Genomic DNA, 21,740 nt, shown 5'->3' on the forward strand with positions numbered 1-21,740 from the left:
CCAGGCGATAAAAGCAGTATACAGTAACTAGCAAAATAGTGGGAAGGAACTCCAATTGATGACAGGGAGGATAGGGTGACGACAGAGGCAGTGACCAAACACACATTCAGGGAAATTATCATACAGCCATTCAAACCCTAGATGATTTGAGGAGTTTTCTGGACAGGTATGGGATTTCATTGACCTATACTACTTCTACTACTATTAATGATTTCTTTAGCACTACAGATGCTCACAGTGCTGTACACATATGCAGGTACTTTCTCTTTCCCTAGTGGGCTCAAGTTTTTGCACCAGGGGCAGTGGAGGGTTAAATGAGTTGCCTAAGGTCACAAGAAGCTGCAGTGGGAATTGAGCCCAGTTTGCCAGGATCAAGGTCCACTGCACTAACCATTAGGTTACCCCTCCACCTTTGCACCTGCCTCTGAGTGAGTGGTTGTAAATGCTGACATGGATATTTTAATATAGATATGGCTGCCCATTGCTATTTACATGTTCATGCATTTTATAATCTAGATACAGAGCCTATCATACCTGTAACATGTTGCCCCTTTCTGTACAGTTCTAGCTCCAAATATTTTCAGAAGAGGTGAGCAGACCACATAGTGCCCCAGTGTGGCTAACAAACAAATCAACTAAATTACAAGTCTACAAAGGTTTAGAGTGTTAAAATGTGCAACACTTATAATGCTCTAAACAGATTGAGATCCTTAATTGCTAAAATTCTATTTTGCTTTTTTTTTTTTTAAAACTTCTGTACACAGTTTAGCATTTCACCATAGTCAAAATGACTCTGATCTTTTGCTGAGTAGCAACCCCTATTGTGGAACTCTGTCCTATGTAAGTAGTGTATAGTCAGGATTTATTTTTCCTTATATTTATTGTTCTATGCTTGTCCACAAACTTCATCTGCCATTTTTAGATCTTGTCCGGCTTTATGAAGTAGTCGTATCACCTAGAAACTTATAGAAATAAAACAAAATGAATAAAGGTGTTTACCTTTATTATTGGACTATTACACATCTATATTCCTTTTTGTATTGTTTAATTTCTATATATTATCTTAGACTAACACAGCTACCACACTTTCATACCTAGAAACTGAGCTCCTGTAGCAGGTTCCAAGACATTCTTCAATCAGTATAAGGGTAAATTGCCTGTGTTACAGAATACATCAATCAAATTATTTGGTAAGAACGTCATTTTTCTCTTAACACCTTTACTGTTAGGATACTGGGAGCCAGTGCTCCAATCACATTCTCTTTAAAATTTTGGTGTTATCATTCCAGGTTTACTAGATGAGCTGTGCATTTCATCCTTTTCCTTAATTTTCCTTACATCATACAGTATTCTCTAGCAAGAACCATTACTCTAATTCTTGGACGTTTCCCCTATATAGGGTGATACAACAAGAGCGTACCAGGGATTCTAACTGGTTTGAAGGGGGGAAGAGGAGAAATACTGTATTGGAGAGATAATGAGAAGTGCTGGCTGGGGGCCGCAGGGGTGAGATGCTGGCTTGGAGAAGATAGGGGGGAGAGAGGGTGAGGGATGCTGGCTTGGGACAGGGGTGAAGAGTGCTGGCTCAGAACATGGGAGATGGGAGAGTGAGATGCTTGGGGGGGGGCACTGGGGAAGAGAGTTTCTGGCTTGGAAGGGGGTAGGGGAGAGAGAGGAGTAAGGGATGTAGACTTGGGTTAGGGAAGAGAGTTGCTGGCTCAGGGGAGATCTTTCACACACAGGCACAAACATGATCCTAGATGGGGACTGAGCCTAGAGTGACACAAGCAACGCTGGGTATTGGGAGAGACAGTCATGGAGAAGAAATGCTTGATGGGGAAAAGAGTATTGAGATGGGCATAGAAAGAATGCTAGAAGGAACCATTGAAAAGGGGTGATTCTGATAGATGATGGAGGAAGAGGGACAGAGGGGAGAAGCTCAGGAAAGAGGAGGACAGAGGAGATGCTGGACAGGACAGATAGGAACACAAAAGGGATGATGGATGTTGTAGGTGGAGGGGCATTTTCAATATGACATCTAAATCCGTATTTGGGTGTTTTGGAAAAGATATCCAGAAATCCAGCAGCGAAAACGTTAATTCTTTAGCAACTCTCCAGACCAGCATAGGTTAATCTTATAACGGGTTATCGCATCATGACCAGCAGGTAGAGACTGAGACAAAACTTTGGAATGATACTTAATAGATTACTCCCCCCTAATTACCTCAGTCTATTACCTCATCTGTCTCCAGCAGATGAGAGTGAGTTGTACCCATCTCCCTTCTGTAGGGCTGTTGGAATTTGTTCAGGACTTCTAGTCCCTGTTTTTATGCCAGACTGAGCTTGGATGGGCCCTGTTTAGGAGTCTGTCCGACCTCGGGGGTGTCAAACCCGATGGGTCTCGTGCTGGGTCTCTCCCACCCTTTTCTCAACCTCACCAACATTTTTTTAGAGGTGCTTCAGCAGTAAGCCTTTCCCCTAATTCAAGCAAGGCATACTACTTTGAGACCCAATGGAGTCTGTTCTGTGTTAAAAAAAAAAAAAAAATCCTGAGGCAGTGCCGGTCTGAAGGGTTGCTTTCCCTTTAAATTTAATGTATTTTACTGTGTTTTTCAATTAGGTGGCACTTTTTCTTAGGTTATGTATGGAGCAATGAGTACTTCACAGGGGAAGTAGTGCTCATTTTGCTCCAGACGCTGTACAGGCCGGAGCTTCGTTGGCAGCAGATGCCAGGGCTTCCTGCTGAAAGTGCCTCGTGAGCCGGTAGCTGACTGCAGGGAGGCCCGATCTTCCCCAGCTGCCCAAGGAGGGATTTCTTCAGCCGCCGACAGTGAGGAGAAAAAGGATTCCCTTACTGCCATAGCAGCTGGAGATTCCCTCACAGTTGTTTCTTTAACAGCTGATGGCTGGCTTGCCTGCTTGAGCAGCTGGGACAGTTCAGACTTCCCAGCCGCTACAGGCCCTGGAGGGGTTTTCAGCTGCAACTTCGTTATTTTTGGTGGGAAGACCCTCCAGTTGCTTTGTAGCCTCAGCTGACCTTCCCCATGTCTTGGAAAAACGGGCAGGTTTTAGCTGGTTATTTTGTGGACTGTTCCTTCCTTTCTGCCTAAGATAGTTTCTCCTTTTCATGTCGATCAAGTCAGTGGTCCTCCCAGTGTTGGGTTCTCTGAATGGATCTGCAGAGCAGAATCAGTTGAGCAAGTTGGCTGTTTCTGGGGTTCTTTGCTCTTATGTGCAAAGGACCCAGGAGTCCAGAAAGTCAGATCGTCTTTCTCCTTTTAGTGGGTCCTTGTAAGGGAGATGGCGCTTCCAAGGCTACCATTGCATGCTGGTTTAAGGAGGCTATTGTTTCCGCATACCTTCTTCAGAAGTCGTCTGTTCCGGACTTTGTCAAGGCTCATTCCACTAGGGGTCAGGTGGCTTCTTGGGCTGAGTCTTCGCTAGTGTCTCCAGTGGATATTTGCAAGTCTGATGTTTGGTCTTCCTTGCATTCCTTTGTCAGACACTACCATGTGGACATTCAGGCACGTCGGGATGCAGTGTTCAGTGAGTGTGTTCTGGTGTCGGCCCTACAGGAGTCTCACCCATGATGGGGACCACTTTGGTACGTCCCGCTTGTAAGATTAACCTGGTCTGGAGAGTTGCTAAAGAAGGAAAAATTATCTGCTAATTTTACTTTCGTTTAGCCTCTCCAGATCAGCAACGCACAGTAAAACAAAATTTTTAAGTATATTAAAAGCAAGAAGCCGGAAAAAGAATCAGACCACTAGATGACTGAGGAGTAAAAGGGGAAGACAAGACCATCGCAGAGAGATTAAATTAATTCTTTGCTTTGGTCTTCACTGAAGAAGATGTGGAGTGGGGGGGGGGGGGGGGGGGGGAGATAGTGCAAAAAAATGGTATTCAGTGCTGCTGCGGTAAGTATGGCCTCAGCATAAGAGAAAGACTTGTGTAAGGGCATGCTGAGGTCATCTTTTACCATATATTAGTAAAAAGACCCCTTAAAATGTAGGAAATACTTGTAACTTATTCACATACAGTCATACAATTAAACCTGAGAAAATGTACACATAAAAACACAATAAAAACAACTTACTGCATAGTGGCATTTATTTGTATATAAGTGATTAGGAGCTCTTAAGCTTAGCATGTGCTGACATTACTATGTGCTAAATGCTTCATGTCCAACTTTTATACTTATGGGCCACATGGCACTTAGCACACATGGTCTAATAGCACACTAAGCTTTAGTAAAAGGGACTCTAAATGTGTGTGAACAATGTCCAGATTAATGAGTGCAAAGAGTGTCGTATGTTGTGCGGGAACACTTACCACTGCCCATTTTGTAGGTAGTAATGGCTCCTGTGTTATCAGATGGTCCTGACAAGGATCCTAGTTTCAGCGTGTGAACACCTCTCCCAGGGGCCACTAAATAGACATTAAAGGTATGTAATTAAAAAAAAAAGTCTAAAACCCACCTAAATCGGCACTTGGGCAATCAAAAAGACAGGCCGTCCAAGTACCGATAATAATCAAATAGGGTTTTGGCATATCTAAAACCAGCTTAGGCCTTTTCCCTGCCTCTATGCGCCCAGAGCGAAAAGGGGTGTTTTTGGAGGAGTGGGTAGGATGTGGGCTGACCTAGACTTGGTCGTCCAGCAGTCATAATCGAAAAGTTTGACAGGTTGTCTGGACAGAACTTATACGTTTTGACTTAGACTAAATCAACACAGGTATAAGTTCCAGATCGGGCAATACCCTCCCTGAAAGTTCACCGGCAGGATTGATACCCAGTCCCTCCTGCCAAAACCCCCCATAGGTTTGCCAGCAGGAAGGATGCCCAGTCCCTTCTTTCAACACTCTCCACCCGTGAAAGCTTGCCCCTACCAGGAACCCCCCTAACCTGGTTTTATTTGGTTGGTCGGCTCCTGCCAGATCCCCCAGGCCCCTCCTATGGTGGGTGGCCTAAGGGATCTGGCCAATTGGAATCTTAGGCCACTCCCAGTGTATTCCAGAATGCACTAGGAGATGGGCCTAGTATTCCAGTTGCCCCAGGTGCTTAAGGCCCTCCCTATAGGAAGGGCCTTAAGCACCTAGGCCAGGGGTGTCCAATGTCGGTCCTCGAGGGCCGCAATCCAGTCGGGTTTTCAGGATTTCCCCAATGAATATGCATGAGATCTATTTGCATGCACTGCTTTCAATGCATATTCATTGGGGAAATCCTGAAAACCCGACTGGATTGCGGCCCTCGAGGACCGACATTGGACACCCCTGCCCTAGGCCAATTGGTACTGGTACATCCCAAGATGCAGCGGGAAAGGGCAGGCCCACCATTCCAGCGAAGGCAGGCCTGCTGGCTGGATGCAGACAGGAGCCATCTGGCTGGCCAATTAAACCAGGTTAGAGGGGTCCGGGTGGGGGGTGTCAGCAGGAGGGATTGGGCACCCCTCCTGCTGGTTAACATTTTTTTTTTTTTTGGGGGGGGGGGGAGTGTGTGCAGGAAGGACTGGGCATCTCTCCTGCTGTAATCTTTGGGGGGGGAAGGGGAGTTCACCCGTGCCAGCAGGAGAGATTGGGCATCCCTCCTGCTGCAATACTTGGGAGGGGGGGGGGAAGGGGACAGTTCCATGATTCTCTAACCGGCATCTGTCATAAGTGCTGGTTAGAGCATCGTGGTTTTAGGTGAAGGACTGGTTCCTACCATGCCTAAAAGGTCTTGTTTTTGCCGTTTGGGACTTGGGCAATTTTTTTTTTTTTTCCCGAGAATAGAGCTTAAAGGTAGATATAGTGGCAGTCTGGGTGATTAAACTCCTGAACATACAGGTAGCTAGTCTTTGAAAAAATAAAAAAATAAAAAAAACACATTTTGGATGTTTTTTTTTTTGAGAATGGATATTTCGCTGCTGCCTACTTTGGGCACCTAGGGCCTTAAGCCATAAGGGGACTTAGACTTTTTTTTATTATGCCCCTCATGGAGCATAAATAACAAAAGGTAAATAAAACACATAAGATATAAAATATTGACATAATGACATGCACATAAAATAATGCATATATATTCAAAAAGAACAACATATGTCTGAATAATGATGAGACAGCATATGCATATGAAATGAAAATAACGGTAAATGTAGAACCTAAAATCCATAAAATAAGCAGTGATACAATTCAAAACAACATAGCGGATAAGATAAAATCTGAGAGACTTGAAAACATATATAGCCTAAAAACAAGCATAGCAAACATGCAATTTACAACACCATGTAGGATAAGCTACAAAGCCTAAAGGAGACCAAAATGTAACGAATCCAATGCAGAGCTACTTCTGCTGTGTGAGTAGACATAAAGGTGACAAATGTAATTTTGAAAATTCACAGTATAGATAGATGAAATATTGTTGCATGTACAGTGTTACATAACATGAAAAATAACCCATGCATCAAGTTGGTAAACCAAGGAGAAAGAAAAAGTATTTTTGAACCCAGGGGCATGGGGACATGCTCAATGGAATGAGCTTTCATAAACAAGAAATGCCCTGTTCAGACTCAAGGCAGACTGTGCAAAAGAGCAGACAGAATATTGAAGAAATAGCTTGAGCCGTAAAAAACATAAGAGGTACCTGATGCTGAGATCTTTATGGCATGCTGTGAAAAGATGATGACATTTTTATTTAATTTAGAGCAGGGGTGTCCAACCTGCGGCCCAAGTCGAAGTATTTTGTGTGGCCCCGGTTAAGTACATCACGGGATGGGTCGAGGTGGAAGATGATATCTTTCTTCTCAAAGGACCCTCGAACACAAGAGGACATCCGCTCAAACTCAGGGGAGGGAAGTTTCGTGGAGATGTCAGGAAGTACTTCTTCACGGAACGAGTGATAGAGCATTGGAACAAGCTTCCAGTACAGGTGATCGAGGCCTGCAGTATCCCAGACTTCAAGAATAAATGGGATACCTATGTGGGATCACTGCGAGGGTCATACCAATGAATAGGGTCGCTAGGATATAGACTTAATAGAGCAGGTCAGTAGAGTTAAGGATCCAGTAGACTTAAAAGGGGGTCAATGGTATGGGCAGACTTGATGGGCTGTAGCCCTTATCTGCCGTCATCTTTCTATGTTTCTATGAAGGTGATGCAGTGTTTTCCTCTGCTGCCCCCGGGTGTTTACCGTCTTGCCGGCTCCCTCCTCTGTCTTGCTGCAGCGTTTGCACGTTTGTGCAGCCCCCAGAAAAAATTTTTTCAACCAATGCAGCCCAGGGAAGCCAAAAGGTTGGACACCCCTGATTTAGAGCCAGGATAGGCCTAAAGTTCCTAGAATATTTTGTGTCAGAGGGAAAGGTCTGCTGTTTCACATTCTTGCAAGTCAATTCAGTCTGCCACAGTTCTGCATTCTTCCTCTTTTTGCAGGAAGTACTTGAACTCATTGAGAAACCACTTGATGGGTTAGTAGTTTTATTGGCAACCCTTTTAAAAGATGTTTATAGCCCAGCTTGTTTTCATTGAGTCCTTGAGTACCCTCTTGCCAGTCCGGTTTTCAGGATATCCACAATGAATATGCATATACTATCAATAAAGTGAACTTTTTACCCGTGATTGAATTATTGACATCTCATCCTCACGCCTCCTTTGTTGTGCTTTGATTGTCTTGTCGTTGAGCCCCCCTTGGGCTCCTTTTATATTGTTACCTGAACCTGATCAGAATCAAGCTCAAGAGTGTATAATGTCATAGGGAGAGCTCTGTGATAAGTGACAAAACCCTGCAGTGCTCTGAAACTAAGGCTAAAACAAGGGATAAGGATCACATGTCATCTGTGGTTACTCCTAAACCTGTCCCTAGAACCAGGCAGGGAAAAGAAACACCCTTGTTTAACAAACCCCAAAAGAAGGGCAGCACTACCTAATGATAGCCTAGGAACTGCTAGGGTAAAGAAATCACAAGTCCCAGCAGGCACTAGGTAGGTAAAAGATAAACTCAGGACTGGATTAGTTCCAGCAGTTAGCCCAGTTGTAAGCAGAGCTAATCAGCTGGGAAAATGGCAGAGCTCAGCAGCAGAAAGATCCAGGATCTCAGCTACACCTAGCGATAATCAGCCCAGAGTAGGTGAAAAGAGTGTGTCTTCCAGGCAATGGAGGCAGCTACAAACCTTCAGAGTTATTGAAATCTCTGGAAGGAGCAGACCTTTGCAGCTAAAGATTAAAAGGCCAGAAACAAGTACTTTGCAGGAAAATCAGGTAAGAGACCTCTACAGTGAGGCTTCCAATAATTCTTCTAAAGATAGCTATAATGAAGTAGAAATGCTAGAAGAACTATTTGTTAATGATATGGAAATGGAACCTGAGGAGCTGAGAATATGGAAACATAAGGAAATCTGTGAAAATAAAAGTACTGTTTCGAGGAGCTGAGAATATGGAAACATAAGGAAATCTGTGAAAATAAAAGTACTGTTTCTAAAGAAGTGGTGCCTCACAAAGTTAGTGAGAAGAAAAGTTAAAAGCCAATGCTGCTGATTTTGAATAATCACAGTTGGACTGTAGCAGCCTGGCTAAGCAGTGCAGACAGGTTGCAAAGTTTTGGTATTGTAACTGAAAGAATATTTTTGGATTTGATTCTGGCAGAGCACAGTCTTGAAGAAGTTGTTCTCTGAAAGTTTTTTCTTTTGTGCTATCAATTAGTTGGGATTTGGTTTTTGAATTTTTTATTCATTTTCTTATGTTACAACAAGTGAATTACATATTCTTTATACAAACTTATATATACACACTTGATAAGCTTATATATTGATAAATTATTTAAAACTTTTTTTTTTTTTTAAATAGATGCAATTAATATATCAGAATTCTAAAATTACATATTTCTTATTAATTATAATAATAATATCCCATCCCTCCCCCTCCCTTTCAATCAATATTCCATTATTTATATTATACATTTAAATTTTTATATATTGTATATTATTCAAAAATATGTTGGGATTGATTAGGCAAGGGATCTGTAATACCCAGATCTAATAAGGGTAAGGGAGAATCCCATGCTTGGGGTGGAAGTTATAGTTCACCCCAGGAAGCTGCTTCAGAGGCAAGCTATTACAGACTGCATATTGTTCTGGGCCACAAACAGAATAAGCTATGTGGACCAACAAGCTGTTTAGAAAGCAAGAAGTGTTTTTCTTTGCGTTTTTTTATTTTTTGCTTACTGACAAAATATTGAGGGGATTTGAGTTACTACCTCAAGAAGAATTGCACTGTGGTATAAAATAGTAAATAAAAATTCACACTAAACAGTTTGCCATAGCATTTATTTTTATTTGCATACCCAGCTACCCTCCGTACCTCTTGCCTTACCGCTCAGCTGAGGTTTGGGTGATCCAGGTCAGTGCACTGGTCTGATCTAGTCCAGACCTTACCTGGTCACAATAAATAAAACTTTTGTTCACTTGCAAAGGGTGTCTGAGCTATGTTTGAAGGGTTCTCTGCTGTAACCTTGTTCAGCCATTTCACAGAGACTATCTCAACTTTCTTTAGAGTGTAGTTTTAGTTTAATTTGCTAGATTTCCTTTTAAATCTAGCCACCAAGGCAGTTTACATAAAGTACGATGCAGAACATCTGAAATTGTATCAAATAAGAACAGGAACATACTGGGTGATACCTTTATGAACTATTAAAATATGGAATAATCCTTTAGGGCAGTGATTCCCAAACCTAGTCCTGGTGGCACTTCAGCCAGTCAGGTTTCAGGATATGGACAATGAATATTCATGAGAGAAATTTGCATGCAGTGGAGGCAGTGAATGCAAATCTTTCATGAATATTCATTGTTGATATCCAGAAAATCTGACTAGCTAGGGTGCCTCCAAGACCAGGTTTGGGAAGGAACCACTCAGGCTTTTACCCCAAACTATCATACCCTTAGGTATATCTTGGGCAAGGCTTTAGACACAATGGTGTTAGCTGTATTGGGCTTTACAATTCCAATTTCCTGTAAAGATTTTAGAACTAAAGATTAGGTTCTTACCTTTTCTAATCTTCTTTCTTGTAAATCTACTCTATTCCTGGACAAGCGGGTTATGCATCCCATGTCATGAGACTACTTGTAGGAAGCCTCATTTACATAATTTTTTCAAACCCTCCCCTCTAACCTCAGGACTCCAGTTCATGCAAAAGCAGACATTGACAACTGGAGAGGAGATAAAGAAAAGGGAGGGGTATGGGGACACTCCACAACAAATAAAGTCTAACCTGCTCCTAATAAGAAAAGTCATAACAATCAACAATTGAAACAGGTTATTATACAACTAGTCTTTAAGCCCGTTACATTAACGGGTGCTAGAGTAGATGTCTGTCTGTCTGGGTATGTTTTTTTCTTTGTCTCTCTCTCCTTGCATGCTGCCTGTCTGTCATTTTTTCTGTCTGTGCCTCCTTCCTATGTCCTTAGTGCCCCTTCCTATGTCCATAGTGCCCCCAGTGCCCCTTTCTATGTCCTTAGTGCCCCCTGAGCCTCCTTCCTCCCCCCCTCCGATGCCAGCCAGCCTTCCATTGAAACCCCCCACCCCCTCCCATCCCCCTTCCATTGAACCCCCCCCATGCCAGCCTACCTGCCTCCCATCCCCCTGAGCAACATATTTCCATGGAAACCACCCCCTCTGATGTCATCCTGCGTGCCTGCCTTCCATTGAATCCCCCCTCCAATGCCAGCTTGCCTGCCTCCCATCCCCCTTCCACTGAAATCTCCCCGATGCCAGTCTGCCTGCCTGCCTCCCATCCACCTGAGCAGCATGTTTCCATGGAACCCCCCCCCCTTCGATGCCAGCTTGCCTGCCTCCCATTCCCCTTCCACTGAAACCCCCCCACCCCCAATGCCTGCCTGCCTCCCATCCCCCTGAGCAGCATGTTTTCATGGAACCCCCCATGCCATCCTGACTTCCATTGAACCCCCCCACCCCTCCTCCGATGCCAGCCTGCCTCCCATTCCCCTTCCACTGAACCCCCTCGATGCCTGCCTGCCTCCCATCCCCCTGAGCAGCATGTTTTTAACCCCCCCTGCGCCAACCCTAGGAACACCACTAACATGCCGCGACTCCCCTTTCCCCTCGACCTTAGGCACACCACTAACACGCCGCGACTCACCCCCCCCCACTGCCCCTGCTGACCTTACCCGGCACAACAGAAACCCCCGATGACCCTCCCACCGCTATACGGCTGACAAACCCGGCAGGAGCAGCAGCGTCCCAGGCACACTGAACGGTGCTTCGGGTCTTCTACTGGCCTAATTTCCTCTGCCGCATCCCTGATGACGTCATCAGGGAAACGGCAGAGGAAATTAGGCCAGTAGAAGACCCGAAGCAGCATTTAGTGTGCCTGGGACGCTGCTGCTCCTGCCGGGTTTGTCAGCCGTGTAGCGGTGGGAGGCTCAACGGGGGTTTCAGTTGAGCCGGGTAGGGTCGTCGGGGGGGGGGGGGGGAGTCGTGGCGTGTTAGTGGTGTAACCTAGGGTCGGCGGCAGGAGGGGGAAGTCACAGCTGTTACCTGGTCGAAAACACATCCGCACAGCCAGCGATTGCTGTCTTTCTGCCTCTGCCGGCGGGGACCGCAGGGGCCTGGGTGCCGTAGGGAAGGGGGGTCTTACTCTTGCCTGGCCGGGGCCGAATCCCGGCCCCTCACTCCGCGCCATCTAGCACATGCGCACTCGTGCCGCCGCGACAGATCAGGGAACACGCGGCGCGAGTGCGCATGCATGCTTAACATTTTATTATTATAGATATAAACCTGAAAGAAATTGTGCTATAAGGAGACATGGCCTGTACAAACAGAAGGAGGTGTTACAGCTAGTGGACTCCTTAAGCAAGGTGCTTAACATAATGGGCTGGTCAAGAAATCATGAATCCAGCTCACCAATATTTATCAAGGCAGACAAATCGGCGAAGCAGCAATTCCCAGAGTGGATTCCAGGAATAGAATGTAGATTTACAAAAAAGAAGATTAGCAAAGGTAAGAACCTAATCTTTCATTCTTGTACAATCCCGCTCTATTCCTGGACAAGTGGGATGTAGCAGAGCAGTCCCATAAAGTCAGGGCAAACCAGAGGAACCAAAAGCAGCATCTTGCTGGTTCCCACATCAATCCTGTAAAACTTGGTAGAAGTATGCAAGGAAGTCCAGGTAGCAGCCCTTCAAATCTCCTCCAAATAGATTGCCGACGACTTTGCCGACCTCTAATTAAATGAGCCCTCACAGAAAGAAGGGGCTTCTTTTCGGTGGTGATGTAGGCAAATGAAATAGCCATACGGATCGATCTTGAAAGGGTGGCTTTTGAAGCTGGCCTACCCTTAAGGGTAGGACCCACCAGTATGAACAGGTGGCATGATCTCCAAGTACCGCCACAAAAGTCTGCGCATATCCAGCAACCTCAGCACTCGGACCTGCTCTTTTGATCCCGTGGGAATAAAGGTAGGCAGCCAGACATCCTGGTTGATGTGGTAACTAGATGCTTAGATACCACCTCTAGAAGGAAGGAGGGAACATGCTGGAATCTGGAATCCAAAGAATGGATCTCTGCAGGATAAAGCCTGAAGCTTGGACATCTGCGGTCTGAAGTTAAGGCCATCAGAAAAGCTGTCTTAACAGTGAGATCCAGTAAGGAAGCCTGCTCCAGAGTCTCATAAAGCAGGCGAGCTAGCGATCAGAAAACTAGATTAAGATTCCAAGTCAAGACAGGGTAGAAGCAGCAAAGGCCAAAGCCTTGATGTATCTTTAAGAAACCTAACAATGTGTGGATGAGTGGCCAAAGAGCCTCTCAGAAGCTTAGGACCAAGACTAGAAAGACTGGCAATCTGAACCCTCAGAGAGCTAACGGCCAGACCCTTTTTCAGCCCGTCCTGAAGGAATGCTAGAATCAGAAGTATTGAAGTCAAGAACAGATTCTTATTCTTCTGGCCACACCAGGATTGATAACATCTCCAAGTCTTTGCATAGGCTGCCACAGTGGACTTCTTTTTGCTGCACAAGAGAATAGCTATTGCACTCGAAGAATAGCTTCTGTGGACTAAGGCTGCACACTCAATAGCCAAGGCCGTAAGACCAAAGCAGTCCAGATCCTGAAGTGCAATTGAACCCTGTGTAAGGAGATGAGGATGGCAGGGAAGCCTGAGGTCCCAATCCAGCTGCAAATGAACCAGGACAGCATACCACAGGCGTCTTGGCCAGTTGGGCGCCATGAGAACCACCCAACCTCTGTGCGCCTTGATCCGTCTCAATAGACTGCCTCTCATCGACCAGAGGGAAAACAAAAAGAAGGCCCTCCAGCAGTTAAGGCTATATTAATACATCCAAGCCTTCACTTCCTGACTTGCGACGGCAGCTGAAAAGCCAGTCTGCCTTCTTGGTAGCTGCCAATGCCATGAGTTTGAATGATGGACAACCTCACCCTTCCACTATGCAGCTGAAGGCTCTCTGGGACAGGGACCATTCCCCCAGATCCTGAGTCTGATGGTTGAGACAATCCACCTGAATGTTGTCCACTCCTACCATGTGAGCTGCTGAAATAGCCACAAGGTGGTTTTCTGCCCACTGAAAGAGAGGCCAGACTTTCATGCCTCCCTGGCGATTGCTATAGGCCACTGAGAAGACATGCACCACCTGATTCTGGAGAAGACGCTTGAAGTGCAGGAGGGCCAGCTGAATCGTCCGAAGCTCCAGGTGATTGACCACTTTCTCTCTGATGTGGACCACTATCCAAGCAAAGAGCACTTCAGCCGAACAGGCTGGCATCCATCAGGATCACCCATTTGGAGATCTGGAGGGGAAGACCCCTGCGACAGAGATGGAGGACTCTACCACCAGGATAGACTGTTCTGAGCCTCCAACGTCCAAGGGAGCTGGGCATGAAATGGATCCCTCAGTGGACTCCAATGGGAAATAAGCACATCCTGTAGAAGGAACAGATGGGCCCTCACTCTATGGACACCGAGGAAAGCTAAGTTGTGTAATTCCAAGCTAAGTTGTGTAATTCCAAGTTGGACATGTTGCAAGGAAGTTGGTACTCTTATGTACCAAATTCATTACTATATCAATCTTCAAAATTTTTGGACTGACACATTGTCTAAAATGTAAGCTATTCTTACAGTAAACTTACAGATTCTCTCTCCACTGGTTATATACTTTACAAATCGCTGGCTCATACCACACAACTTTCAGATGAAGACAAAGCCCTTTTTTACTTCTTTATTTTCATAGTTTTAAAACTTAAAACTGTAAAGAGAATTCCTATTTATCTTTGCACATGTGGTGGAACTGGATATTATCCCAGGACAAGCAGGCAGGTATTCTCACTAGTGGGTGATGTCATCCGACAGAGCCCCGATACGGACGTCTCACAAGCATGTCTTGCTTGAAGAAACTCAGAAGTTTCGAGATGCCCGCACCGTGCATGCGCCAGTGCCTTCCCGCCCGATGGTCCGGGCGTGTCTCCTCAGTTCTTTTTCTTCCGCGGAGCTGAGAAGTTTACTTCAATTCTGCGCCCATTGAATCGGTTTTTTGCCTTCTGTATTGCCGCGGTTTGGGTTCTTTTGGCTCTCCCGTGCATTTATTTCTTTCTTTGATTTCTTTTTTCAAAAAAAAAAAAAAAATTTTTTCTTCCGACACCGGGTCGGCTGCGTGGCTGGGGCCCTGCGCCTTCGACCTTGCGGCGGAGCTTTTCTGGCCTATGTCCCAGCCGATCACCGGTTTTAAAAAGTGCAGCAAGTGCCAGCGCGCGATTTCGCTCAAGGACCCACATCGACGCTGCCTACAGTGTCTGGGTCCGGATCACTTTCCGAAATCGTGCCGGCCTTGCTCTACTCTGACGGCGCAAGCGTTTAAGCGCCGCTGTCTGCTGTGGGAGTCCATGTTCAAGATGGAAGCTTCGTTGGATCCTTCAGCTTCGACATCAACTGGTGCTTCGACTCCGTCGGCGAAGCCCTCTGCCTCCCCGGCTGCTTCAGGCCTTCTGAAACCGGCCTCGTTCACGCCGGTTTCGGCCTCGACCTCGGCGCCTTCCTCCGTCTCCTCGGAACAGGTATCGACTCCTACAGTTCCACCGGTGGTGCTTAAAGTGCCGAAGGCTGGCAAGCAGAAGCACGCGGCACCGAAAGAGCGCGGAGACCGTGCGGAAGGGCCCCCTTTTGGTGCGGATCCCTCCATATCGGCTTTGTTGCGGTCCATTCTGGAGGCTCAGTTTGTGGAACTCATGACCACCATGGGACCCCGGCTGATTGCCTCGATCCAGGGTGACCTCCCAGTTCCGGCTCCGAGGGGCAGGCCGCCCCCTCCTCCTCCACCGCGCCGCTCGACCTCGTTGCTCTGCGAGGAGGAGCGGCGGGCGGTGTCCGGTTCCTCAAGGCGGTCCTCGGGTAGTGCCATGCCTCCCTTGGAACCGATTCCCTCGAGAAAGGCCTCCCTTAGTGATATGCCTCCTTTGGAGCCTATTCCCTCGAGGAAAGCTTCACTTAGCGACTTGCCTCCCTTGGAACCTATTACCCCGCCCCATGACACAGTGTGGCGTCCACCTTCGAGGCCTCCCAGTCCTGGGCATAGCAGGAAGCAGGACGAGTTCTTCCGAACCCCCTATCAAGCCTGGGCGGCTTCTGGGGAGGCGCCGACTCTTCCGCCTCTCCGATCAACGGCCTTGAGTCCTATCTGCTCCTTGGAGGCTTCTGGGGACCAGTATTCTCACAGAAGGGCTCGATCCCCTTCCAGGCATCGAGAGGGGCATCGATCCAGACACTCTTCGAGGCATTCCTCTCGGCACTCGACCGTCTCACCTCAGAAGAAATTGCCTCGGATGGGGTATTCTGCTTCGACTGGATCTCTTCCTCCGAGCCCGGAGTTCGAGGACCCCGAGGTGTTTTACTCGCCCTGTTGCTCACAGGCTTCTGTGGAGCCCGAAGCCTCGACTTCTTCTAGTTCTTCTCGAAGACCGGCGCTGGCGGACCAACTGTCCTTTTCCTTGTTTCTCAGACAGATGGCGGATGACATGGACATTACCCTCGATGCTGGGTCTCGATACTCCAAGGAGTACCTCGATGCCATGCACTTGCCTCGTCCTCCGGCCGAGTCCTTACGCCTACCTCTGCACAAGCTCCTCGACCAGACCTTCATGAGGTGCTTTGAGTCTCCTTACTCTATCCCTGCGGTCCCTGGCAAATTGGATGCTCGGTACCGCACGGTGCATCATAAGGGCTTCGAGGGCCCTCAGCTTTCTCATCAGTCCCTCCTGGTCGAATCCTCGCTCAAGCGGTCTCATCCTGGCCAGGTGTATGCTTCGGTGCCTCCGGGCCGCGAGGGCAGGACCATGGATAAGTTTGGACGACGCATCTATCAGAATTCTATGATGGCGTTCCGAGTCCTGAATTATAATTTCCACTTTGCCACCTACTTGGAATTTTTTCTACCTGTGCTTCGAAAATTCACGCCCTACATCGAGTCCCAGGCTCGATTTGAGTTTGAGGAGGTGGTTGCTTTGCTGTCCCAGCTTCGTCTTCAGTTGATGCAATCTGCCTATGATGCTTTCGAGCTCTCGGCCCAAGCAGCAGCCTGCTCTGTGGCGATGCGCCGTTTGGCCTGGTTGCGGACCATTGACATGGACCCGAATCTTCAGGACCGCCTGGCAAACGTCCCGTGTGCTGGGGTGGATCTTTTTGACGAATCCATCGAGACGGTCACGAAGAAATTGTCTGATCATGAAAAGTCCTTCCAGTCCATTCTTAGGCCGAAGCCTAAGCCTCAGCAATCTCGACTCTCTCGACCGCCATTGATCTATCAGCGGCGTTATCAGCCGAGGCAAGCTCCTCCTGCGAGGCAACCTGCGAAGCGGCAGCCTCCTCAGAAGGCTCAGCAAAAGTCTCAGCCGTCTGCTGTCCCTAAGGCTCCTCCTTTTTGACTGTCTCGTCGAGGGCATAACCAGCCTCGTTCTGCCTCCCCCTGTTTTTCCCATCGGAGGGCGCCTCCATCATTTTTATCATCGCTGGGAGGCCGTAACCACCGACCTCTGGGTCCTTACTATCATCAGGGAAGGATACTCTCTTCAATTCCATCGGGTCCCTCCGGACCACCCTCCAAGAGAGTATCCTTCCAACTTGACACAGTCCGCCCTTCTTCTTCAGGAAGCCCAGGCTTTGCTCCGGCACCGGGCCATCGAGCCGGTCCCTGTGGACCAACACAAACAGGGGTTTTACTCCTGGTACTTCCTTGTTCCGAAGAAGACGGGCGACCTGCGACCCATTTTGGACCTCAGGGTCCTCAACAAATTCCTAGTCAAAAAGAGGTTTCGCATGCTGACCCTTGCTTCTCTCTACCCCCTCCTCGAGCAGAACGACTGGTTATGCTCTCTGGATCTCAAGGAGGCCTACACTCACATTCCAATTCATCCGGCCTCTCGCAAATTCCTCAGATTTCGGGTGGGACATCTGCATCTGCAGTATCGAGTGCTTCCATTCGGCCTGTCTTCGTCTCCCAGAGTCTTCACGAAGTGTCTGGTAGTGGTGGCCGCTGCGCTCCGGAACCAGGGTCTTCAGGTATTTCCCTACCTCGACGACTGGCTCATCAAGGCTCCCTCGGCATCGGGGGTCATCTCGGCGACCCTGTCCACGATTCTGTTCCTGCAGAGTTTGGGATTCGAGATCAACTTTCCCAAATCTCATCTACAGCCTACACAATCGCTCCCCTTCATCAGGGCGGTCTTGGATACCATACGTCTCAGAGCATTCCTTCCTCCTCAGCGCATGGATGCTCTTCTTCATCTCTGCCAGTCTGTGTCTTCTCGCCAGTCCATCTCAGCGAGACACATGATGGTCCTCCTGGGCCACATGGCCTCTACAGTTCATGTGACGCCATTAGCCAGACTCCATCTCAGAATTCCTCAGTGGACCCTGGCATCTCAGTGGACTCAGGTGTCGGATCCGTTGACTCGACACATCATCGTCACTCCTGCTCTTCGGTAGTCTCTACTTTGGTGGATGACCTCTTCAAATCTATCCAGAGGTTTGCTGTTTCACTCTCCTCCCCACCAAAAGGTCCTCACAACCGATTCCTCGACCTATGCCTGGGGAGCACATCTGGATGGGCTTCGCACTCAGGGATTCTGGACCAGTGTGGACCGACTCCATCAAATCAATCTTCTGGAGCTCAGAGCCTTCTTCAATGCTCTTCAGGCATTTCAACATCTGCTTCACGACATGGTGGTCCTGATTCGCACAGACAATCAGGTGGCCATGTATTATGTCAACAAGCAGGGGGGCACGGGCTCGGCCGCCCTCTGCCAGGAGGCTCTCAGAGTCTGGGATTGGGCGGTTCGCCACAACGCCTTCCTCAAAGCTGTCTACATTCAGGGGAAGGACAATGTCTTGGCGGACAACTTGAGTCGTCTACTCCAGCCTCACGAATGGACGCTCCATTCCACACCCCTTCATCAGATCTTTGCTCAGTGGGGGATGCCTCAGATAGACCTCTTTGCGGCTCCCCACAATTTCAAGCTGCCTCAATTTTGCTCCAGGATCTACACTCCTCATCGCCTCGAGGCAGATGCTTTTCTGCTGGATTGGGGGAATCGCTTTCTGTATGCGTTTCCTCCATTTTCTCTCATTCAAAAGGCTCTGGTCAAGCTGAGGTCCGACCGCGCCACCATGATTCTGATTGCTCCTCGGTGGCCCCGACAACCTTGGTTCTCCCTTCTACTTCAACTCAGCAGCAGGGAGCCGTTTCTTCTTCCGGTGTTTCCTTCACTGCTTACTCAGCATCAGGGATCGCTTCTTCATCCCAACCTGAGTCTCTCCACCTGACAGCTTGGTTCCTCTCAACGTAACTCCTCACCAGTTTTCCCAGGCGGTGAGGGATGTCTTGGAGGCTTCCAGGAAGCCTGCTACTCGTCAATGCTACTCCCAAAAATGGACTAGATTTACTTCATGATGTATTTCCAATTCTAAAGAGCCTCAGCGAGCCTCCCTATCCTCTGTGTTGGACTATCTTCTACACTTGTCTCAGTCTGGTCTCAAGTCGACCTCTATTAGAGTCCACCTGAGCGCTATTGCGGCTTTCCATCAGCCCCTGCAAGGGAAACCTCTCTCTGCTCATCCTGTGGTTTCCAGATTTATGAAAGGACTTTTTCATGTCAATCCTCCTCTCAAACCGCCTCCAGTGGTTTGGGATCTCAATGTTGTCCTTTCTCAGCTTATGAAACCTCCTTTTGAGCCTCTGAGAAAGGCTCCACTAAAGTTTCTCACTTGGAAAGTGGTTTTTCTGGTGGCCCTAACATCTGCTCGCAGGGTCAGTGAGCTTCAGGCCTTGGGGGCGGACCCACCTTTCACAGTATTCCATCATGACAAGGTGGTCCTCCGCACTCATCCAAAATTCCTACCTAAAGTGGTCTCTGAATTTCATCTCAACCAATCCATTGTACTTCCAGTGTTTTTTTCCAAAGCCTCATTCTCATCCTGGAGAATCAGCTCTACACACTCTGGACTGTAAACGTGCTTTGGCTTTCTACTTGGATCGCACCAAACCACACAGAACTGCTCCTCAACTTTTCGTCTCCTTTGATCCAAACAAGTTGGGACGACCTGTATCGAAGCGCACCATCTCCAACTGGATGGCAGCTTGTATCTCTTTCTGCTATGCCCAGGCTGGATTACCCCTTCCCTGTAGGGTCACAGCCCATAGGGTCAGAGCAATGGCAGCCTCTGTAGCCTTCCTCAGATCGACACCGATTGAGGAGATTTGTAAGACTGCCACTTGGTCCTCGGTTCATACATTCACCTCTCATTATTGTCTGGATACTTTCTCCAGAAGGGATGGACAGTTTGGCCAAACAGTGTTACAAAATTTATTCTCCTAAGTTGCCAACTCTCCCACCATCCCATTGAGGTTAGCTTGGAGGTCACCCACTAGTGAGAATACCTGCCTGCTTGTCCTGGGATAAAGCAATGTTACTTACCGTAACAGTTGTTATCCAGGGTCAGCAGGCAGCTATTCTCACATCCCACCCACCTCCCCTGGGTTGGCTTCTCTGCTAGCTACCTGAACTGAGGAGACACGCCCGGACCATCGGGCGGGAAGGCACTGGCGCATACGTGGTGCGGGCATCTCGAAACTTCTGAGTTTCTTCAAGCAAGACATGCTTGTGAGACGTCCGTATCGGGGCTCTGTCGGATGACATCACCCACTAGTGAGAATAGCTGCCTGCTGTCCCTGGATAACAACTGTTACGGTAAGTAACATTGCTTTATTGTACAAAAATATAAAGACAAACTTTCTTATAACTCTCAAAATTACTATTTAAAACTCAGAAAATGGAAGTCTCTTCTAGAGTGTTTCTTTTCATAATTCAGGAACATTTTTCTTTTTTTTTGTACAGTACCTTTTCCATATCATGTATATACATTTCTTGTTCTGTTTATGAATCTATTGAACTGTAATAATTTTAAAATCTCAAATATTTGAAAAAGAAAATGAATGGTATAAATTGAAGAACTAAAACTTTGCAGAGGTGCATGGTATGGCAATTCGTTTTTATGATGGGCTGGGGAGGGCTTTGACAGAAACTCCAGGAACATGAGGACAGTGCTGCAGCAGACTTCTATGGTCTGTATCCTACAAGTGATAAGATTATTCAGATAGGATGGAGTGAGCTTTGATGGCAACTCCAGTAGTTTGAAACCTAAGGATGATACTAGGTGGACTTCTAGTCTATAGCCCAGAAATATCAAAGAAAAAAAAATAATTCAATCCTGAATGCCTGTAACTACTGGGTGGACCATTCAGCTCGTCTGCAGCCATTTACTATGTCATCCTAGTTATTATTTTATACTAGCTGATGCCCTGGCATTGCACGGGTATTTAATTATAGCAATAACACTGTAAATGGATTCAAATAAAGATACTTTATAGTGGTGAATGAAATTATTTTTTTACAGCTTAATAAAAAGTACAATATTCAAATTATAATGTGAAATATTTGACAAAATGAATACAATACAACTAACGCAAAACGTGATTATAAACAACATTTTTAGTTTCACCTCCAGGAGCAAGAACAAATAAATTGTTGGGTGAACCCACCCTTGAGCAAGCAACATAGAGTTGTGGGCCGAGAGACCCCCAGAACATATCACCCCAGGTAGTGAGGGATCTGCATACCAAGTTTCGTTCAAATCGGTCAAGCCGTTTTTGAATTACTGTGAGAATGGCAGCTTTTTACATTTTTTCCATTGACATGAATGGGTGAAATCTGATTTTATGTTTGTAGCTCCGCCCACGTGTGCAGGTGGGCCGTGAGACCCCCAGAACATATCATCCCAGGTAGTGAGGGATCTGCATACCAAGTTTCGTTCAAATCGGTCAAGCCGTTTTTGCGTGATCGCGGCACATACACACATACATACCTCCGATTTTATATATATAGATTATTAAGACATACTGCACGGATTTTAGTGAGTAGAAAGAATTTAGTACTATAAACCCCAGAGTACTGTACTTTGGGCTATAAGCTCAGAACAAGAGGCTTTCTTCCCAAAACTGATAACTCTAATAACATTTTCTATGATTTCCCCGCCCTGTAATATCACTACCCCGCTCTTTCTTCACCTAAATGAAAAGATTTACCCGCTCAGTTCCCAAATATCCTAAAGGTCCAACCGCTAGCCGCACGCGCTCCTGTTTACGTTGTCGACACGGGACCTGAAACGTCAGCAGCTGACAGGACGGGTAGGAACGAAGCGA

General features: G+C 47.1%; 1 long non-coding RNA gene across 1 annotated transcript; it reads right to left on the reverse strand.

The window, feature by feature from the left end:
- Positions 1 to 723: 723 nt before the first annotated feature.
- LOC117353542 lies at positions 724 to 21,737 on the reverse strand. Its single transcript, XR_004537972.1, has 4 exons — positions 21,624 to 21,737; positions 4,333 to 4,428; positions 1,095 to 1,157; positions 724 to 962 (listed from the first exon to the last, which is right to left on the reverse strand). It is a non-coding gene; the product is annotated as an uncharacterized LOC117353542 (long non-coding RNA).
- Between the last annotated feature and the right edge of the window lie 3 nt (positions 21,738 to 21,740).

This window comes from Geotrypetes seraphini, chromosome 1, assembly GCF_902459505.1.
Source record: "Geotrypetes seraphini chromosome 1, aGeoSer1.1, whole genome shotgun sequence".
In the NCBI taxonomy this organism is placed as follows: Eukaryota; Metazoa; Chordata; class Amphibia; order Gymnophiona; family Dermophiidae; genus Geotrypetes; species Geotrypetes seraphini.